We start from the raw sequence: 19,505 nt of genomic DNA, 5'->3' as shown, positions 1-19,505 counted from the left end.
CAAAACTATAATTTTGAAAATAATGAAAAATAGTTAATGTGCCACTGGTCTTGATATTCTCTCAAATGTATACAGTACAATAAATTCTATGCATTTTGAGCCCTCAATTTTTCTAAGCTGGGGCCCCTTGACAGTGCTAATCACCCCCAGTCCCACTTCTAGTTGCAGTACAGTTTGGATGCTGGAATAATTATAATTCTTTTTGAACACAATTTTTTTATTGCATTATAAGCCCAGAACATTAAGTTTAGTGGCGTGTATAGAAAAAAACCAGTTATATAATATAATAATATTATTATATATACTATATTATAATATAGGTAATATAATAATATAGTAATATAGAAATAATATTTACCTATTTCATATTCTATATTAGTGATAACAAACACAGGATGGTAATGAATATCAATCATTTTAGCTATGATAACTGCTCCGAAAAACTAGCTCACGTTGCTGTCGCGATCCTCTCGTCGGTAATGACCGTTGACCGTTGGATGTAAAGATGTAATCATACCTATTATGTCCTACACGCATTGCTCGAATAGAAGGGGTACGCAGGGGAACAGAGTTTCCTACTGTTTATTTTTATTTTTTTTGCGTACTCCAACTAAATTTTTTTACTGGAACGGAGGGTGCCATAAAATAATGTTCGAAGCAATTTTTATTAAAAAATAAAGTTAAATCGATATTATTTTTTTGCTTTTTTATTATCTTTTATTCTTTGTTTTGGTTGTTTTTATCATATTGTATGATTTTTTTTCTTATAGTTTTTCTTATATAATACTACAATAGCCATTATATGTATAAGATACTGTAAATACGTACAGTTGAAATGTAGTATTTAAAATTCAAGTAAGGTGATGGTGACTGCAATGTCAGACTGGCTCGATTAGGCCTACCATGCATTTTATTTTAAAAGTCCTTAATCTTAAACATTTTTAATATGTAGAGAAGGCATCGATTGAGGTCTAACTTGCAATTTCGTGTCTACACCATAGGCCAGTATCTATTGCTTTGTAGGAGAGGGGTTTGTTTCCCATGGATCTTTTGCTCTTGGAACGCAGTTTTAAATTCGTTGTTTGAACTCTCCTACTTTACAAATTTGAGCATTGACTACAGATGTATACAGGCCCGTATTAAGGGGGGCACGGGTAGGCACATGCCCGGGGGCGTTAACATAACATAAGATTAATTTAGAAAACCAACACTGATAATAAATTAAATTAAAGCGTTAATGATACTGCGTGAACGGGAATTAAAGAGAAGGATAACTGGACGGTGGTAAATCAGGGCTGTAAAAAGTGAGAAGACGTCTACTAGAAAGTAAAGGAGGACAATTAAATAAGAAGTAATCTAGATAACAAGTAGTTTTTCATAATGAAGGGTACCTACTATTATAACTCATCTATGCAAACCTAACACTTCTCCGTTTTTAACTAAATCGGCACACATGTCGAATACATTATTGTACGACGGGGTGGGGTCAGATACAGCTCACGACGTCAACGGTCAATTATGATGCGTAGAACAAAGTGGACACATTACCACACTAGCGTGAGTACCTTGAAATCCGAACAATATCAAGTATATCATGTGTGTCATCACCAGTAATTTAGACCAAAATGCTTCAACGCTGTGGTTCAATAATCAGGTTAGTTTAGTATACATTTAATTTACAGTATTTATATTTTACATAATAAGCAACACTGTTTTACCCATTTCATAATTATATATTTTATGATATTGAAGAACCATTGAAATCTCGAAACAGAGCTATAAATATTAATCGGGGAACTTTAGAATATCTAGTACCAGAGATGGTCTAGAGATAGTCAGCTATATCCAGGGCTTAAAGTGGCAAAAAAAGACTCTAATATGTATATCAATCTCAACATTCTATATATTCTAGGGTTGCCATCCGTCCCGATATATCGAAATTGACACTGTTATTGAACTCTACGACCCGACGTCTAGACAAAAGACTAAAATGTCCCGATTGAAATTATTTATTGCAAATTTCACAAATTTTGCTTTATTACTTATGAATATCCGATAAAAAATAAAAATATGTTTTTAAAATTCTATGACTAAACGGATGTGTAAGAGTGTTTTCGATAATGACGACCCAGTACACTGGTAATGAAATCGCCTGCTTCCAGAAACTATGGATTCAAGTTAATTTTAACATGACTTGCGCAGGATTATACAAATATGTTAAAGGGAACAAAGAGCTGTTGAAAAAAACAAAATCTTCTGAAAAGTTTGACTATTCTAGTACTCTATAATAAATTCAAAAATTTTTTTTTTAGTTTAACCTAAATAAATAAACAAATAGTTTATCTAAAAAAAAAGAATTATAATTTTTATTACAAAATCAAGTATTTTTATACACTCCATCCTAGAATTAGTAGAACGTCCTGATGAGACCCTAGCTAAATATGATAATCCTAATATAGTTCCATACAATTATTAGGTTATTCATTATAAATATATATATATATATATTATAAAGTGTTGTTAGTGAAAAATTTCCTTCACAAACTATTCATGTCAAGGCCGTAACTTGAAAAAAATTTCGGGAGGGGTGGTCTAAAATTATTATTTAATACAATTTATTGTTAATAAACTATATTTATCGCTAAAATGTTTCTACTTTTAAAAATTTCGGTGGGGTCCGGACCCCTGGACCCCCCCCCAGTTACGGCCTTGATTCATATGCTGTAAAAATGTACAAACTTGTCAATTACTTATTTATTGTTTTAATAACTGATTTTAAATATATTTTAATAAATCCTTTAAGTCATTCCTATCTAACAACATTATGATGTTCCTTATCATAAAAATGAGAAAAACTAAATCAGGGTACGGGTAACCCGTTAACCGTAACCCGAGAAAATAGAAAACCCTGTTTTAACCCGTTGACCAACACCCGTGAAAAGTCAATTTACTTTGACTCCCTAAAAAAAAGGACGAATTTCAATTTTTTGTCAAATATTTTACCAATATTTTTAACCCCTTTCCACCAACATCTGCATATTAATCATACAAATTGCCATATTCACTCATCAGTTTTTATTTTCAATAAAATGAATGAAAACATTACTGCGTATAATCAATAATTATTTCATTTTATCTCTATAAAATACTATAGTATACCTATAAACTTCTATAGAATACTTCTCAATCTATCATACTTGTGTAAAAAAATTTTATACTAAAAATAAACATGTAATTAAAAATATGAATATTTGTCCATTGGGTGAAACTGGGGAATTCAATTATTAATAACTATTAAGAAAAGGTAAAATTTAGAATTGAATTCAATAATAAATAACACAGATAATTATTTTTCTTGCATATTTATAATGATCACAAATCAAATATTTATGATAGACAGAATTTATGTTTATTTACTATCTAATTAGTTATCTAATTACTATTCTGTAAATGATATACAAATATTAATTGTACATTTGATAGTTCACAATTAACTCAGATACTTATGTGATTATTTTATAATTAGTAATTATTAATTATTTGTGTACTTCTTCTTTTATAGTTTCAGCTATTAATACCACACTGCTAATCACAAATCTTGCCATTTGGCCTTGTATTCTGCTGCTTCTCACTTTCTAATTTCTGTTTCTATCTCTTAAATATCTTTCATTACTCAGTCTTCCTACCTAAGCTTAGGTCTACCTTAGATTCCCATGTGTTCTTCTTCAATCACTCCCTTATCTACAAATCCCTGTTTGAGCTATGTATAGTCTGCCCACATTAATCTTCTCTTGGCAATATTTTTAACTGGCGGCTAATCCAGAATTTTTCTAAGTTTAAAATGTTCAAAAAGAGAAATTAAATTTAAAAAATATATTTTTTTACCTTTTGAATTCACAATATATTTGTTTAAAATTATTAAATTAAAAAACCCATAACAAGATTCAATGTCAGCTACTGCGTGAATTTTATATAAGAAAACTATTTCCCACTCATATATAATGACTATATTCAAAAAAAATAAATAAAAATAAATATAGATCAATTTGCGTGCCAGTCGAGACATAAGTTTATATCATACAATGCATACCATATCATCACATATAATTACAATTAATATACGTAAATTTTATAGAAATATTATAGAAATATGATTTACCATCCCATGGACTTATTTTACACACTTTTCCGGGAATTTGTGAAACCATCTATAATTACGAGATCTTACCTTATATGAAATCGAATTGCGATTAATGTGTTCTTAAGTCTCCTACCTAAAATATACCCATTCATACTCATTCCGTGTTTTCAAATTGTTCACGATTTTGCTATCAATTATGGTTGCAGATAAGGTTAACAACGTTAAGATTTAATGCCTGGAATCAAATTTAACCTTGTCCAGTTGTAAATTATGCCAATTTCAAAACATTATTATAAAAACCGAAGAAAAAATAATGTGAAAAAATAACGGCATTCCAAAACACACGTTGATGAGCTATGAGATATGAGTTAAAATATGCGAATACGCACAGAGCCCTTGGAAAAATGTAATATAGCCAAGAGCTTTGTTAGATATTCCATTAGAGGTTAAACAATTACCAAAATATGTTTAATGTTATTTATTAAATGTATTTTTAAATGTTTACACATGTTAAATTTTGTATCTAATTTTATGATCTTTAATTATAACTTATGAGGTAAATACAAAAAAAATCACGACACCTACGTTAAAAATATTGATACAAAATGATATTGTTGAAAAAAACAATTAAATGAAAGCTAATGTACCATAAAAAAAAATGTGTCATTATATAGGAAATAATCATTAGAATACTTAGATTATAATTTTTAAAAAAATTATATTGAAAAAATAAATATTTGAAAAGTCATAAAAAATATTTGTTAGCTATGGACAGTAATATTAATTACACACTGTGGATTAAAGACATACGAAGAGTTGATAAAACATTTTACGGAAACAGTGTTGAAATAACTTAAAAAATAAAAAACTTTTTAAAATCAATATACCACTAATACTAGGATGTAAAAAACAAAAATATATCACTCAAGAATTGTTCATAGTATAATTTGTGTAAAATTAGATTTACGCATTCAAATAACAAAGTCGCGATCATAACCATTTATCAGGTAAACATAGATAAACATTGCAATAAATGTAACCTTAAACTTCAAATACTTAACTTCGTTCTATTTTTCATACATAACTTATCAGATTATGACGCAGATTTTATTGTAACTAAACTCGGTTACAATGAAAATACAATAAACGTTATAATGAACAGAAAGAAGAAATCTGTAGTGTTTTCAAAATATATAAATAACACGTCATCAGATTCGTCGATACTTGTCGTTACATGGCATCAAGCTAATCCACTATCGCCTCAAATCTAATTACACCAGGATTTAAGAAGCTTAGAGAAACAGTTAAGGAAATTAATACTGAAAATCTACCACTAGTAACACGTAAAGGCATATACCCTTGTAAGTATAAATATTGCTGGTCTAAGCTATGTAATTCATCACTAATAACAAAAGAAGAGTTTTACTCTATATTAAAAGAGAAACATATAAAAGATACAGATTATGAACACGAAGAAATAAATCACTTTGATTGAAAGACTTTGGGTGATTATCTCAACACATAGGCGTACACATGGGTACAATAGCAGGTTTATCTGCAACATTTTTTGGGCCGATTGATTGGTACATGGGTCACAACGGTGTAAGTTATAACGGTTTAATAAAAGTACATAATAATACAGGGTACATAATATTTTTAAAGTAATACTACGTTTGGGGGTACAACGTTTAAGTACACATTTTTTTCTTTAATAATTTTACATTTTATTTTTTAGATCCTATTAGCGTTACCTAGTGTGTGACTGTTAGTATGGTTGGATCAGAATGTCCAATTATATTCTACTGTTTTAAGTTTAAAAAACCAATACAGCAATACGGTACCAAACAATTTAAAAAGTCTCATGTCGTTCAAAAGCATATAAAATTAATAGGTATTTAGTGAAATGTGCTGGTGTTATTAGTACAAAATGCACGAATTATTTTGAAAATCTGTAATATATTCTCACCCCGGTTTATATTCAACGGAAGTCTATTATTATACACAATACACGTCCGTTGCGTATTCTTCATGAAAACAAAAATCGATTTAACTATTTGTTTTTTATGTACGTGTGCTTTTTACCCAAGTCTGGATTGAAGACCCGCTATAAACTGCAACATTGAACCCACTCAGGGATAGGTTAAATATTTATTTTTATTTTTCAGGATTATTAGTCTTTATATAATGATACGCTATGCTCCATTACCGTTAATACCTTTCTTAAGTATATTCTTTTCATTAATCATTTATTTACAATTATTATTATTATATTAATCACTACTAATTTTTTCTGACTATTTACGTTGTCGCATATAAATTTACGAGTATATTTCCTACATTAAAAAATTATAAAATTACAAAAATTGTTAAAATTCAGAAAGTTTATTTATGGATTTAAAAGTAGGCATGCAGTAAAAATTACTTATTATATAGATATACATGAAATGCTTATAGGTTTATGATAACAATTTGAGAGAATGTATAAATAGCTTCACCTCGATTTTAATATGATTCAATGTACTAAAAGGTAGATATTCAAAAACACAAATTTCCATTGTTTTTTCAATTCAAATACTGTAACATCTCTCAATATATATTATATTGAAATATTTCTTTCATTTACTTCATGACAACGTTTTATTTTTTGTGTCAGATGCAGCACCATACATGGTAAAAGTAAGAAAGACTCTAAATATACTTTATTCAAAAATGCTGCATTTAACTTGTTTAACACATTACCTATACAGAGTGGCTGAAAGAATTAGAATGGATTTTCCAGAAATTAATAGTTTAATAACAAATGGTTAAAAAAAATTTAAAAACTCCATACCGTGTAAGTTTGCTTAAACATTTGGCTCCAGGTGTTCCATTATCTCCTGAGCCTTTTATTACTGCTTTGCTTTGCTTTGGGGGAGTGACTAGGCCATGAACTGTTCCAGGCTTGCGCCTCTACTAGTAGTGGGAAGTTTACGGAGATGGTGGCATTAGTTAGGTTGGTCTGTCCAATCGTGTGGGTATAGTTTGAGTAAGTGGTTGGTAGTTGGAGAGGAGTGCGTTTTTTCCAGAAGGCGGATGTGGTTATGGTCAGAGAAGGAGTTTTTGTAAAACATCGTTTTGGATTGAGAGTGAATGGAATGTTTGATTGATTTAAAGTTTGCAGATTTAAAAAGGACCGAATTTTTGACGATGGTGGGCATACCCGTTATCATACGGATGCCGATATTTTGGACGGATTCAATGTGTCTCCATAGACTAGAACCAATAAAGGGTACCCAGGAGGAGCCAGCATATGTGAGAATAGGAGAAACGTAGAATTTGAGTATATTAAGTTTTGTTTTGATTGGGATGAGGCTAGTTCGGTTTAATATGGGATAAAGCATTCCACGTATGCGGGTAGCATTTTTTGTTATGTTTTAGACATGTTGTCCGAAGGTGAGCTTGCACACGATGGAGATGCCAAGATATTTGGTATGTTTGGACCAGTTTACGAAATGGTTGTCGAGTGTAAGTGTTGGTATGCGTGTTGTGTTAGATCGAGGCCGGGTTTTGTTTGGAACTGGCGTTCGAGAGAGTCTGCAATCAACTCGGCTCAGTTGGAGGCCTGAAAGACAAGGCCGTTGGGGCCAGTCAGTGGGTGAGAAGCTGGACGTTTATGGAGGAGGCATTTGTTGAGTTTGTATATGGAACCGTCTTGATAGTCAAGTGAGTTTAGAAAAGTGTCCCATTGATCGGTTTTGTAAGTTTCGAGTAAGGTTCGGATTAGTGAGATTTTAGAGTTAAGATGACGCTTAGTAGTCGGGTCGCGATTTCGTTGCCATTGACGGCGTATGCGGTTCTTTTCAGTGATTTCAAGTTTGATGTAGTCTGGTACTATGAAGTTCGAGTTTTTGAGTATAGGTGTGTATACGCTGGCTTCGATCGCGTGTTGTATGTGTTTGGTCAAACAAGCGATTGCCAGGTCGATTGACTGACAGTCGTTGGTTGGGCTTGCAGTTATGTTAAGTAGAGTTGTAAGTATTGAGTTGTATTTTTTCAAGTTAATGAAGCAGTTAGTCCAGTTATCACTAGATGGAGCACTTGGTTAAATTCCATCAGCTGTTGATGTGAATATTTTCAAAACATTAAAAATGTTGTACTTCAATTGGACTTTGATTCACTGGTAATTAAAAACTCTAAACGTTTAGTCGAAAACCCAGAAATAAAATCAAATTTAATATATAAATAGACATTTCAGATTTTTGGCTTCTGAAATCGCGCGTTTTTAAACATCTGGGATGCTATTGTCAGAATCAGTTTCTTGGGTAGAAATTGTTAATCATCAAGTTATACAAGTTTCGGGGAAAAAACGGGAAACGCAGTTTCAAAAAAAATTGATGGTAAGTTAAAAAAAAATTCGGAAATTAAATTCTTACAATGATATCGAATATTCTAAGAAAAGAAGAAATATCAAAATCTGGCATTTGATGATTTAGTCTATTAAAAATTTGCCCCTATTTCATATGTAGACGTCGAATAGAGCTTTTCCAAATATACATCCAAATATAACACATATTTTCCCATCGTCGTAGAAAATTATTATTTGAAAACTTAAAAAAATGTTGATTATAGAATGCAACTCCAATGATATATGTAAGTACTTCAATTATTTTGTAACTACTATTTAATATATTTTAATAAATTATTTTTAAACAGAATAAATTTAATTTACAGAGTAACTGAAAAAAAAATTCTGATTATAAAATCTATAGTTTATTGGTTTATTTTAAGTTTGAATTCATGTAACTTAGTTTTTTATTTTGAACAGAATATAATAAAACATTTTTTTTAATAATTTATTAAACTAATGATGGTTTAAATTGAATACTTTTTTGAAGATATGTAGAGCTTTATTGCTTTATTTTAGAAGCTTTTTTTAGTTTTTATTGCTTTGAAATCGATACTCTAATCATAACATATGAAATGCGTAATAATTTTGCTCTCACTACGTTAATTTTTATTGTGTCCCTGAAAATTTCATTAAATACTGTTAAGATTTTTTACATGGTATGTTTGTATTTTAAGTATGTTTTATTGTCAGTTTAAAAATTTCTTAATATAGAAAATATATTATTAATCTTGAATGCTATTTTTATTAACGGAATACGAATTAAAATTATAAATAGATAATGGAACATAATATTTTTTATTTATATTCGAAAAATTGCGTTTGTCATTTCATGCAATACTTTCAAGCGAAACATGTAGGACAACATTTGGTATAATACACAACACCAAATTTAGTTAGTAATTGTAATAGTTCGTAAAATTAGTTTTGTAGTGGTTATAACTTGTAAATGGAAAGTATATAGTGTACTAAAAATTGTTTGATGTTTGTCTAGTGATTTTAATTGTCATATAATATACTAATGAAGATAAAAAACAACTCTATAATTTAACGAAGGCAATCATGTGGAACTCATAATTAACTCATTTATTATAACGAACCCTTTTTTAATAATAAATTGTATGAATCTAAGTATTTATCATTTATTAAAACAAAATAATTAGAATCAGAAAATTTCTCAGAGGTTCAACAAGTCTAATTGAACGCCTTTAAGAAAAAAAATCAATCCAATTTCCAAAATCTTACCATATTTTTTACATTTTTAAGTGCCTATTATTGTAATTAGTATTATATTATTTATCATATGAAGTAATTAAAACAAAAATTACAATTATTAAATCTGTTTCGGTCACTTTTTACAATTTTTGGATGTATGAAATGAAAACGTATTTATTCCAAATAATCGGGATATTGGTGATGGGCAAACCAAGACCAAGACCAACACTATGGTAGTCTTGGTCTTGGTCTTACAGACTCACTCTTGGCCTTGGCCTTGCTCCAAGACTCTTACAATGTTAAAAAAAAAAAAATTATATCGCTCTTTATGCTAAGTGTTTGTAGAATTATATATATATATATATATATAGAGAGAGATTATGTTATATATAGTTCTAACACGAAAAGTTATTTCGCACTTTTTTTTTAAAAAATTATTATGTTTATTGTTTTCATAATAGTAATCAGAGCCGTAACTAGGATGAGGCAAGTGAGGCCCTTGCTTTAGGGGCAAAAATATTAAACGATTAAATAATAAAAAGTATTAATTATTGCATAGTACTGTATAATTGACAGTATAATATTTGAATATTTTGTATTATTACTCACCGATCAGTAAACGTAATATCAGTAAGTATACTAAATACAATATATTTAATCCATGGTATTATTATATTTTCAATATAAAATGTATTTCTTTAATGATTACTTAGTTATTACTATATAATTATTGAATTATTTTTAGTATTTATTATTATTATAGTTTTGTATTTTGTTATTAATAGTATATATATTATGTTATCTTTATGACTATTTTCCGTTTAATCGACGATTAGTCGGTATCTGCCTAATATTTACATTATATTTGCTAACACAAAGGCAAGGAAAATTAAATAATAAACAATTATTGTTTTAAATTATTTTATTATATTTTTATTATTATTAACTATTGTTTTGAAAATAATCTAATAATTTGCAAATATCAAATTTATTTGTTTACCATAACATAAGATGATGATAATTAATAATTATATACTATTAGTGGCTAAAAATGTTATTTCTGGTTTTGCTAGAAACCTAATTACAATTTTTCAGATTGTTCCGAATCGTATTATACATATTAAAAGCTGTGAGTGTGACAACCCTACAACCTAGGGGGAGCATTGCTTCAGTTTTGCCTCAGGATAAAAATAGCTCGACACGGCTCTACTATATACAATATACAATTTGACACGAATAACAAACGCAATAAATGCGTACAACATAATAATAATACCCCAAGTACCAACTTTAATTAAATACTGTTATTATGCCCGGTTGCACAAATGAACGATTAAAACAGTTCATTAAACTGTGATAATGCTTCAATAAAAATTCAGATAAATAACTATATTGGTTCCACAAATTTCATTGCGTTGTACAAATTTTACCATATGATATGCAATAGTTCGTTCGTTAACCGTGGTTAAGTGATACTGATAACAATTTATGTTATGAATTTTCAAATTTAATCATAATCGTTTTTTTTTATAAATATATTATATTATTTCCACGTATTTTTATCGGTGTATATATATTTACATGAAATAAATAAATTATATAAATAAATATTGCTCTTTATACCGTATCACCTATATCGATGACTGATATTATAATATGTATTCGTGCTCACTGCTCCCATATCAACATTTGTGTCATATTCGGCAGCTAAAAATAAATTGTAAATATGAACTATTTTTGTCCCTTTTTGAAGTCATTTTCTAAGTAAAAAAAAAAAAAAAAAAAAAAAAAAAAATTAAAAATAAGATTATTAAAGCATAGATAATTAGAAGAATAATCCATTTCTGTTTTCAAAATTAACATCGAAACATCTCATTGAGAGTACCTAGTGATTGAATTTGTAAGCTGTATTTTCGAATGAAAATTTATCATGATCTATCCCCCTTAAGTTTCTGTATTGCTATTTGTTACAAAACTACTTAATAGTCGTAGTATCCAATTATTTATTATCTTGTTTTCAATAATTCAATAATTTATTATTTTCTTAATTCCTGGAACATACTGTACATCAAATGCAATATTACGTTTTTATTATATTCCTAAGAAACCATTTCTTTTAACCTACACTAAATGACATATTTTCTGGGAATTTAATAAAAAGAAAAATTACAATAAATATTGCAAGACTGCAATACTCTTGCAGTATGGGTCTTGTTTTGGTCTTGGTCTTACAGTTTCAGTCTTGGTCAGACCAAGTTGGTCTTGCTGCAAGGTCAAGACCAAGATAATTTTACCCATCACTGCGGGATATAGTATTAATTTACAATGGAGATTCAATTATATTTATGTAGTTGGTCATGTAATTAGAAACACTGTTTTGATAGTGTTATATCTTCTTTCCAAAAAATGTTTATGAATCATGATAATCTAACAGGTTTGATTAGAGTTTTTTAAGATGTTTTTGATATGTTTTGGAAACTTTGTAGTGCCAACTTCACGTACCTAATTGTTTTTCTGATTAATGTCTGTATCGTCATTTTTAATTAGAGAAATGAGTGATGTCCAAATAGTTTCAACTTTGGTAGTCTCCTTTTTATAAAATTAGTTTTACCGAGTATTGCATATACGAAAATAAAAATTATAAACATTCCATGCTTGTATATTTTAGTAATTTATTTTAATTTTATGCGTAGATTTTTATGTTAAATAAAATTAAATGCATCTAAAGTAAAATTAGTAGACAGTTAAAAGAAGAACTTTGTTGGGTACCTAGCCCATCCGATATAGAACGCACAACACAACACAACACGATATTATAGTGAATAGAAATTAAATAACCATGATGTCCGATACTATAATAGTGTTTATTATGGTGATCAGTGGCGCTCACAGGTTTTCCATGAACCAGTGCAGTTATAACTATAGAGCCAGAAACTTTATTTTGGTCTACGTACATATGATCATATTCGTTTGATTGAAATAATTTTTTTTTTTTTAAATGTTTACCTTAAATAAATTTAAAAATATTGCAAATTTCTGTAAAACATTTTTTTATTTGATATAATATAAAATTTGAATGCTCCCCCGAAGGAATTGGGTAAATTCAATTGACTATTGTGATATCTTACCGATTGTCAATTGAGTAATTGCCACAGAAGCGCAATGCCGGTTATTGGTTTAATAAATTAATTTTGTGTATGTCATTTAAATATAAAACTAAATAAACATATCAACTTTCAATTATTTAGGTATATGTTCACTAATACTTTTTGGTAGTAATATGTTTATTTTTAATAACTGTAATATAAATTCTCGAGAATAATGTGATTTAGTAAAACGTATAATCAATATAAGTATTCTTAAATAAATTATTTAAAAAAAAAATAATAAGAATTTATTTTAGTTAATTTGTTCATGCATAAGGCATAAATGATAAATGTTGATATTTTTTTTATTTTTAATCAAACAAATTAACAATGGATATATCTGTATTTCATAAAAATCCACTTTAAATATTTGTATTTTGTGGTACCGAGTCATCACTTTAAATTCGACCATTGATTATGAAACAGTCTTAAGTTACCCCAAAAAGTTATTCTCATACCAAAATAAATTCTATACTGATTTTGAATACCATATACAACTAAAAACTTTACACTTAATTTAAACTCAAATAATTTTCAATTTCAGCGTGAATGTATTTCTGTACACGTCGGTCAAGCTGATGTTCAAATTGGTAAAGGCTGCTGAGAACTGTATTGTTTGGAACATGGTATTCAACCTGATGGTCAAATGGCATCTGATAGAACCTTTGGTGATGACAGTTTTAATACTTTTTTCAGTGAAACTGGTTTTGGTAAACATGTCCCTAAAGATGTGTTTGTTAACTTAGAACCTACTGTTGTAGGTAAGATAAAATACTAGTCTATAAATAAACATAATAAAACAATTGATTTAATATTTCTCAACTAGGTAAATAGGTAATTAATTTTATTTATTTTATATAGATGAAGTAAGTACAGGCACATACATACAACTTTTCCATCCTGAAGAACTGATTGCGGATAAAGTTGATGAAGCCAATAATTATGCTCGAGGTCATTATACTGTTGTGCAAAGAAATTGTCGATACTGTATTGAATCGTATTCGTAAGTTTACTGATCAATGTACAGGTCATCAAGGATTTTTAATATTCCATTCATTTGGCGGAGGTACTGGTTCAGGTTTTACATAATTGTTAATTTGATTGTTAATTGAACGATTAAGTGTTGATTACGGGAAAAAAGTAAACTCAAGTTTGCCACCTATCCTGCACTTCAAGTAAAATTTTTGATTGAAAAAATATATTTTTTGTTATTTTTAATTTACATAATTGTTATAGGTTTCTATAAAGCTATGGTTTCCTAGAAAAGCGGTGCCGTTATCTAGTGGCCGTAATATAGCGTTGGGTGACGTCACTCATACGTTTTCTATAAATAACATCGGAGTAGGTTTCCTAGAGTACGTTGAGTGTCACCGTAAATAGCGGTGCTGTCAGTTGCATGACGGCCGTCATAGCGGTGATAAACAGTTGTTCAACGTTTTTTCGCGTGTAGCGGTGAACATTTATTTAATAAAATGAGTGGAAACGCGACTTGGACGAGCGAAAATGATGAACTATTAATTGATTTTGTAAAAGATAATGAAGCTTTATACAATATAAAATATAAAGAGTATAGACAAGCCCAGATGACACATTACAATTTTAAATGCACCCTTAGTATCACGATATTTGAACATCACACTTTCCTCCGAACTATTTTTTCATCTTCTGATGACTCTTCATCCTCCAAACATACCAATAAAGCTATGTCCAGATCGTCCATTTTCCACCAGTGCACGACCTACCGCTCGAGTAAGTACTGATTAACTACAATTGAATGCGGTCGCACCAGTTTCTAGGAAACCACAGTTTGGTCACCGTAAAGACGGCCGTTAGGTTTAACCGTAAAATGGCGGCCGCTAGATAACGGCACCGCTTTTCTAGGAAACCATAGCTTTACCAGCCACCAACAGTCGTGCCCAGAGATGATTTAGCTGAAGTACTACGTGCTGTTTGTATATTGTCAAATACTACAGCTATTGCAGAAACATGGGCTCGTTTGGATTTTAAATTTGACTTAATGTGTGCCAAAAGAGTATTTGTCCATTGGTATGTTGGTGAAGGAATGGAAGAAGGAAAATTTTCAGATGCTAGAGAAAATTTGGCAGCTTTAGAAAAAGATTATGAAAAAGTAAGTTTGGGCTCTGTCAAAGGGCGATTTGATAAAGGCGGAGAAGAATTTTAATAATTCTAACCTGAAATGATTTCGTAATCATCTAATGAATTTTACTATTTTATTGAATATTTTTCCTGTAAATTATATTAAAGCATTAGGTTATTTATAAAAAAAAAATATACGTAAATATAGTTTAAAAAAAAATAATATTCTATTATTTTATATAGATATAATATTATTTTTTTTTATATCTTATATTATTATTACATTTTTTTTTATTTTATTTAGAAAAACATGTATATTATGAGAATAGTTTAAATTTTATCATTTTAGTTATGTACTAGTTAATAATTTTCTTGGTTGCAAATTACTTTATTTTATCTATTGAGAACTCATTTCTCACTAGTTAATTTGCATTTCACATTTTCAATTTTAAGCAATTTTTAAGATCAGTAAATTACCATTTAATTTTATAAATATTTCATGAAAATTAACTTATAAATTATTTATTAGATCATTATTAAATTCTTATATTTGATCAAATTGATAAATCATGACATTTGTATATAAAACATGATAAAAAAATATACACCCATGTTTGCAATATGTTGGTAAATATAGTTTTCCAAACTTTAACTAATCATGGTCATTTAAATGCATCGATAGTGAGAGCTACATTTTTATAATTTCTGAACAATGTTTTATATAATACCACATTAAACAAAAATTTAATTTATTCTTAGATAATTTATAAACAGCCATAGAAAATAAGAACTTGGATGTTAACACATTGATACATGCGATAACGAATTTCTACATATAAATTTGGATAAAATTATATCCTATAGTATATATAGCACTGCTGAAAGTTGCTTTGTCACAGTTGGAACCTGATTTTGAAAATATTATGGAAAATCAAAAACAATTCTATACGTTTCACGCGTCTACCAGGGTAGGGCTTCGAATAAAATTTAAATTAATAATTAATTATAATTTAAGGTAAAAAGTAATTTGTAAAATGTTTGTGTAATGCTGTAATGTTTTTGTGATATGATTCAAAGCTTTAACACAAAATACATTTTTTCTATAATTCTGGCCCTCCTCTAGAATTTCTTAAGCTTTGTGGCCCCCCTATTAAAAAAGTTTGCCCACCACTGTCCTATACACTCCAGCCATAATAAATTACTTACAGTTATAAGTATTTAAAAATTAGAATAATTGAAAATATAGTCTATATAACAGCGCTTAAATATAAATTTAAGTTAATTTTATTTAATTCGATTTATTAATATTTCATACAGAAAAATAGTATAGAAATAATATATTAAGGGCATTGCAAACGGTCGGCTATTTTAAGTAAAACATCAATTTTTTGTCAACTGTAACAATTGACCTAGTCATGCGATAAAAATTTTGAAAAATGATTTGAATATGGCTTCATATTTCCATATTTCCCAATTTCACTCCCTGATTATTATACGAGGGCTATTCAGAAACTAGGGAACGTTTTGTAATAAAACAAAAATTAGGTACAGGAAAAATATTTTATTATATACATCTGAAAGAGTGACTAAAATGCTACTTTTCTACATAGTCACCAAACAAATTAAGGCACTTATCGTAGCGGTGGACAAGCTTCGAAATTCCTTCGTCATAGAAATCCGCCGCCTGCGATCTCAGCCACTGAGTGACGCACGCCCGGAGCTCGTCGTCGTCATCAAAACGCTGTGTCGCTAGCCAGTTCTTCATCTTCGGGAACAAGTGAAAATCACTCGATGCTAGGTCGGGACTGTAGGGTGGATGTGGGAAAATCTCCCATTTGAATGAGTCAAGAAGTTCTGCAGTTCGATTTGCCGTGTGAGGTCGGGCATTGTCATGAAAAAACAAAATTTTTAACGATAACTTTCCTCGGCACTTGTTTTGCACTGCTCTTCTAAGCTTGCGCAATGTTTGGCAGTACCGATCAGACCCTACAGTCCCGACCTAGCACCGAGTGATTTTCACTTTTCAAACGTTGATTATTCAGAATTTAATAAGAAATCTTAAAATGTGATGAAACTAAAAGACAGTGGTTCCCAACTGGTGTGCCGCGAGCGCCCTTTAAATGTGCCGCGATAAATCTATAAACTGTTTTATAAGTATGTATTTACCAGCTTATTATTGATATTCAATATGAAAACTGATCGAACTAATCGATAACTAATATATACATATAATATTATTTACTGTAAGTATGTCCGTCGCGGCCGTCTCGATCGATCAATTGTATTAATATACTTCACAATAAATAACCCTCTAATAGAGTAGACCAGCGGTTCCCAAACTTTTTAAGTTCACGCCACCCTAAAAATTAAAAAAAATAATTGCGCCTCCCATAAAAAATTAAATTACAAATTTATAGTATTTAAATATACAAACACTTTTATTTTTATGAAAATATAAGTTAACAGTAAATATTATTAAACTTCAATTTAAAGTATTACAAAATACAATGCGTATTAATATTTAAACTTAATGCGAACAATGTGCTTGTTTTCTGTTTAATAATTCTTCAAAATTAGGTAGCAATGTTGTGACAGCCACACGCATTTCTTTTTCAATATTAAGTTTTGATCGATATTTTGATTTCAATACAGCAACTGCAGAAAAGCCTGCTTCGCATAAATACGATGTCGCAAATGGTAGTAGTACACGCAAAGCTTTGTTGGATATTTCAGAATATTCATCTTTAATTCTGCTCCAAAATTCTAAAAGTGAAAATGAAGAAAATTTCATTCGTAACGAAGAATTAGATGAAATATCGATTAATTGTTCTTCTTCAGTAGTTGTGAAATTTGGTAATGGGTTTTCACTAAACGGATCTTTAATCCAATTGTATTGTACGATGTCTTCTGGAAAATATTTCTCGAAATGATTTTTAAGAGTCATCAGATGATCAGAAATTATGTTTAGTGAGCTCATTGGTAATTCAAGATCATTATCTTCAAGAAAACTTTTTAAAAATGAAAAACACGTGGTTTTACCGTTTTCTTCGGTTAGTTTCCTTTGCCATAACTCGATTTTTTTAATAAAAGCAACCACTTTATCATATAATTGCAGAATATTAGTTTCTTTACCTTGTAAAGATGTGTTGAGTATATTAAGTTTTTCAAAAATATCACATAAATACGCTAATTTAATTACAAAATCACTATCAATAAACTTGTTAAAATCATTATGACCTTCTTCACTCAAATAAGTGTAAAGTTCTTGTCTAAGTTCGAACACTCGTATTAGTACGTTTCCTTTTGATAGCCATCTAGAATTACAATAAAACAGTAACGCAGTATGCTCTGCTCCCATTTCTTCACATATTTTTTTAAAGAACCTTGCTTTAACAGGCCTTGTTTTTATGTAGTTTACTACTTTTATAACTGTTTGAAGTACGGTATTTAACGATGGACACATATTTTGTGATGCTAAAGATTCTCGATGAATAATACAATGAGTCCATATCATTTCTGGAGCTTTTTTTCGTATTAAAGCCTGAAGTCCACCATAATGACCAGCCATAGCTCGAGCCCCATCTGTACATACACCCAAACAGTTTTCCCAATTAATATTATTACAATTCATAAAGTCATTAGTGATATCAAATAAGGTTTGAGCCTTAGTGTCTCCGAAAATTGGTTTACAAAATAATAACTCTTCTATAATATTTGTTTTGTCCATAAAACGAATATAACATATCAAGTGTGCGTCTTTATTACTATCGGTAGCTTCATCAAGTGGAATTGCAAAATTTTTGTTTTTTTAATTTACTAATAAGCTGTTCATTTATATTTTCAGAAATATCATGAATTCGCCGACTTATTGTATTATTAGTCAAGGGAATATTTTTAAGTTGGTTTGCAGCAGATTCCCCGATCATAGTAGAAACCATATCAATTGCTGATGGTAAAATGAGTTATTCAGCAATTGTATGAGGTTTTTTACTCTGAGCAACACGAAATGCTACCTTATAAGAAGCTAAAAGTGCTTTGGTTGGAACACTTGTCTGTTTAATAAAACTGGTTGATTGTTTTTCTAATTGTTCACGTTGCCTTACAAAATAATCACGTTTTTTATTAATTAACGATCCATGATTAGTTTCAAAATGACGCTTTAATTTATTTGGAATCATACTATCGGCAGCTAATACTTTTAAACAAATAACACATTTCGGACGTTCTTCGTTGTCTATTTTAATGTAAGTAAAACCAAAGTCTAAATAACTATCATCGTATTTTCTGAACTTACGTTTATTTTCTTCTTTATTGTTGTCTTCATTTAAACGCTTGGTTGTACTCTTAATATTAAGAAATTTTTCCATTTTTCTAGAAAAGATATAAAACACGAGTTGATAATGCGCAATTCGAAAATGACGAATACACCTTACGTACGGTTCATTCACGACGACTACTGCTGCTATTGCCGTGCAAATATATTAATATTGGTCATTACTCATTACAATTCTACACTATTAGG

The 19,505-nt window shown here is 29.4% G+C and overlaps 1 pseudogene; it reads left to right on the top strand.

Annotated features, from left to right (window-relative positions):
• The first annotated feature begins 13,532 nt into the window (after positions 1 to 13,532).
• Positions 13,533 to 15,068, top strand: LOC112686959 (annotated as a pseudogene).
• The last annotated feature ends 4,437 nt before the right edge of the window (positions 15,069 to 19,505 follow it).

The sequence above is a fragment of the Sipha flava genome, unplaced genomic scaffold (genome assembly GCF_003268045.1).
Source record: "Sipha flava isolate LNK unplaced genomic scaffold, YSA_version1 32_pilon_pilon, whole genome shotgun sequence".
Taxonomy (NCBI): domain Eukaryota; kingdom Metazoa; phylum Arthropoda; class Insecta; order Hemiptera; family Aphididae; genus Sipha; species Sipha flava.
This window is presented reverse-complemented; position numbering and strand designations above follow the sequence as displayed.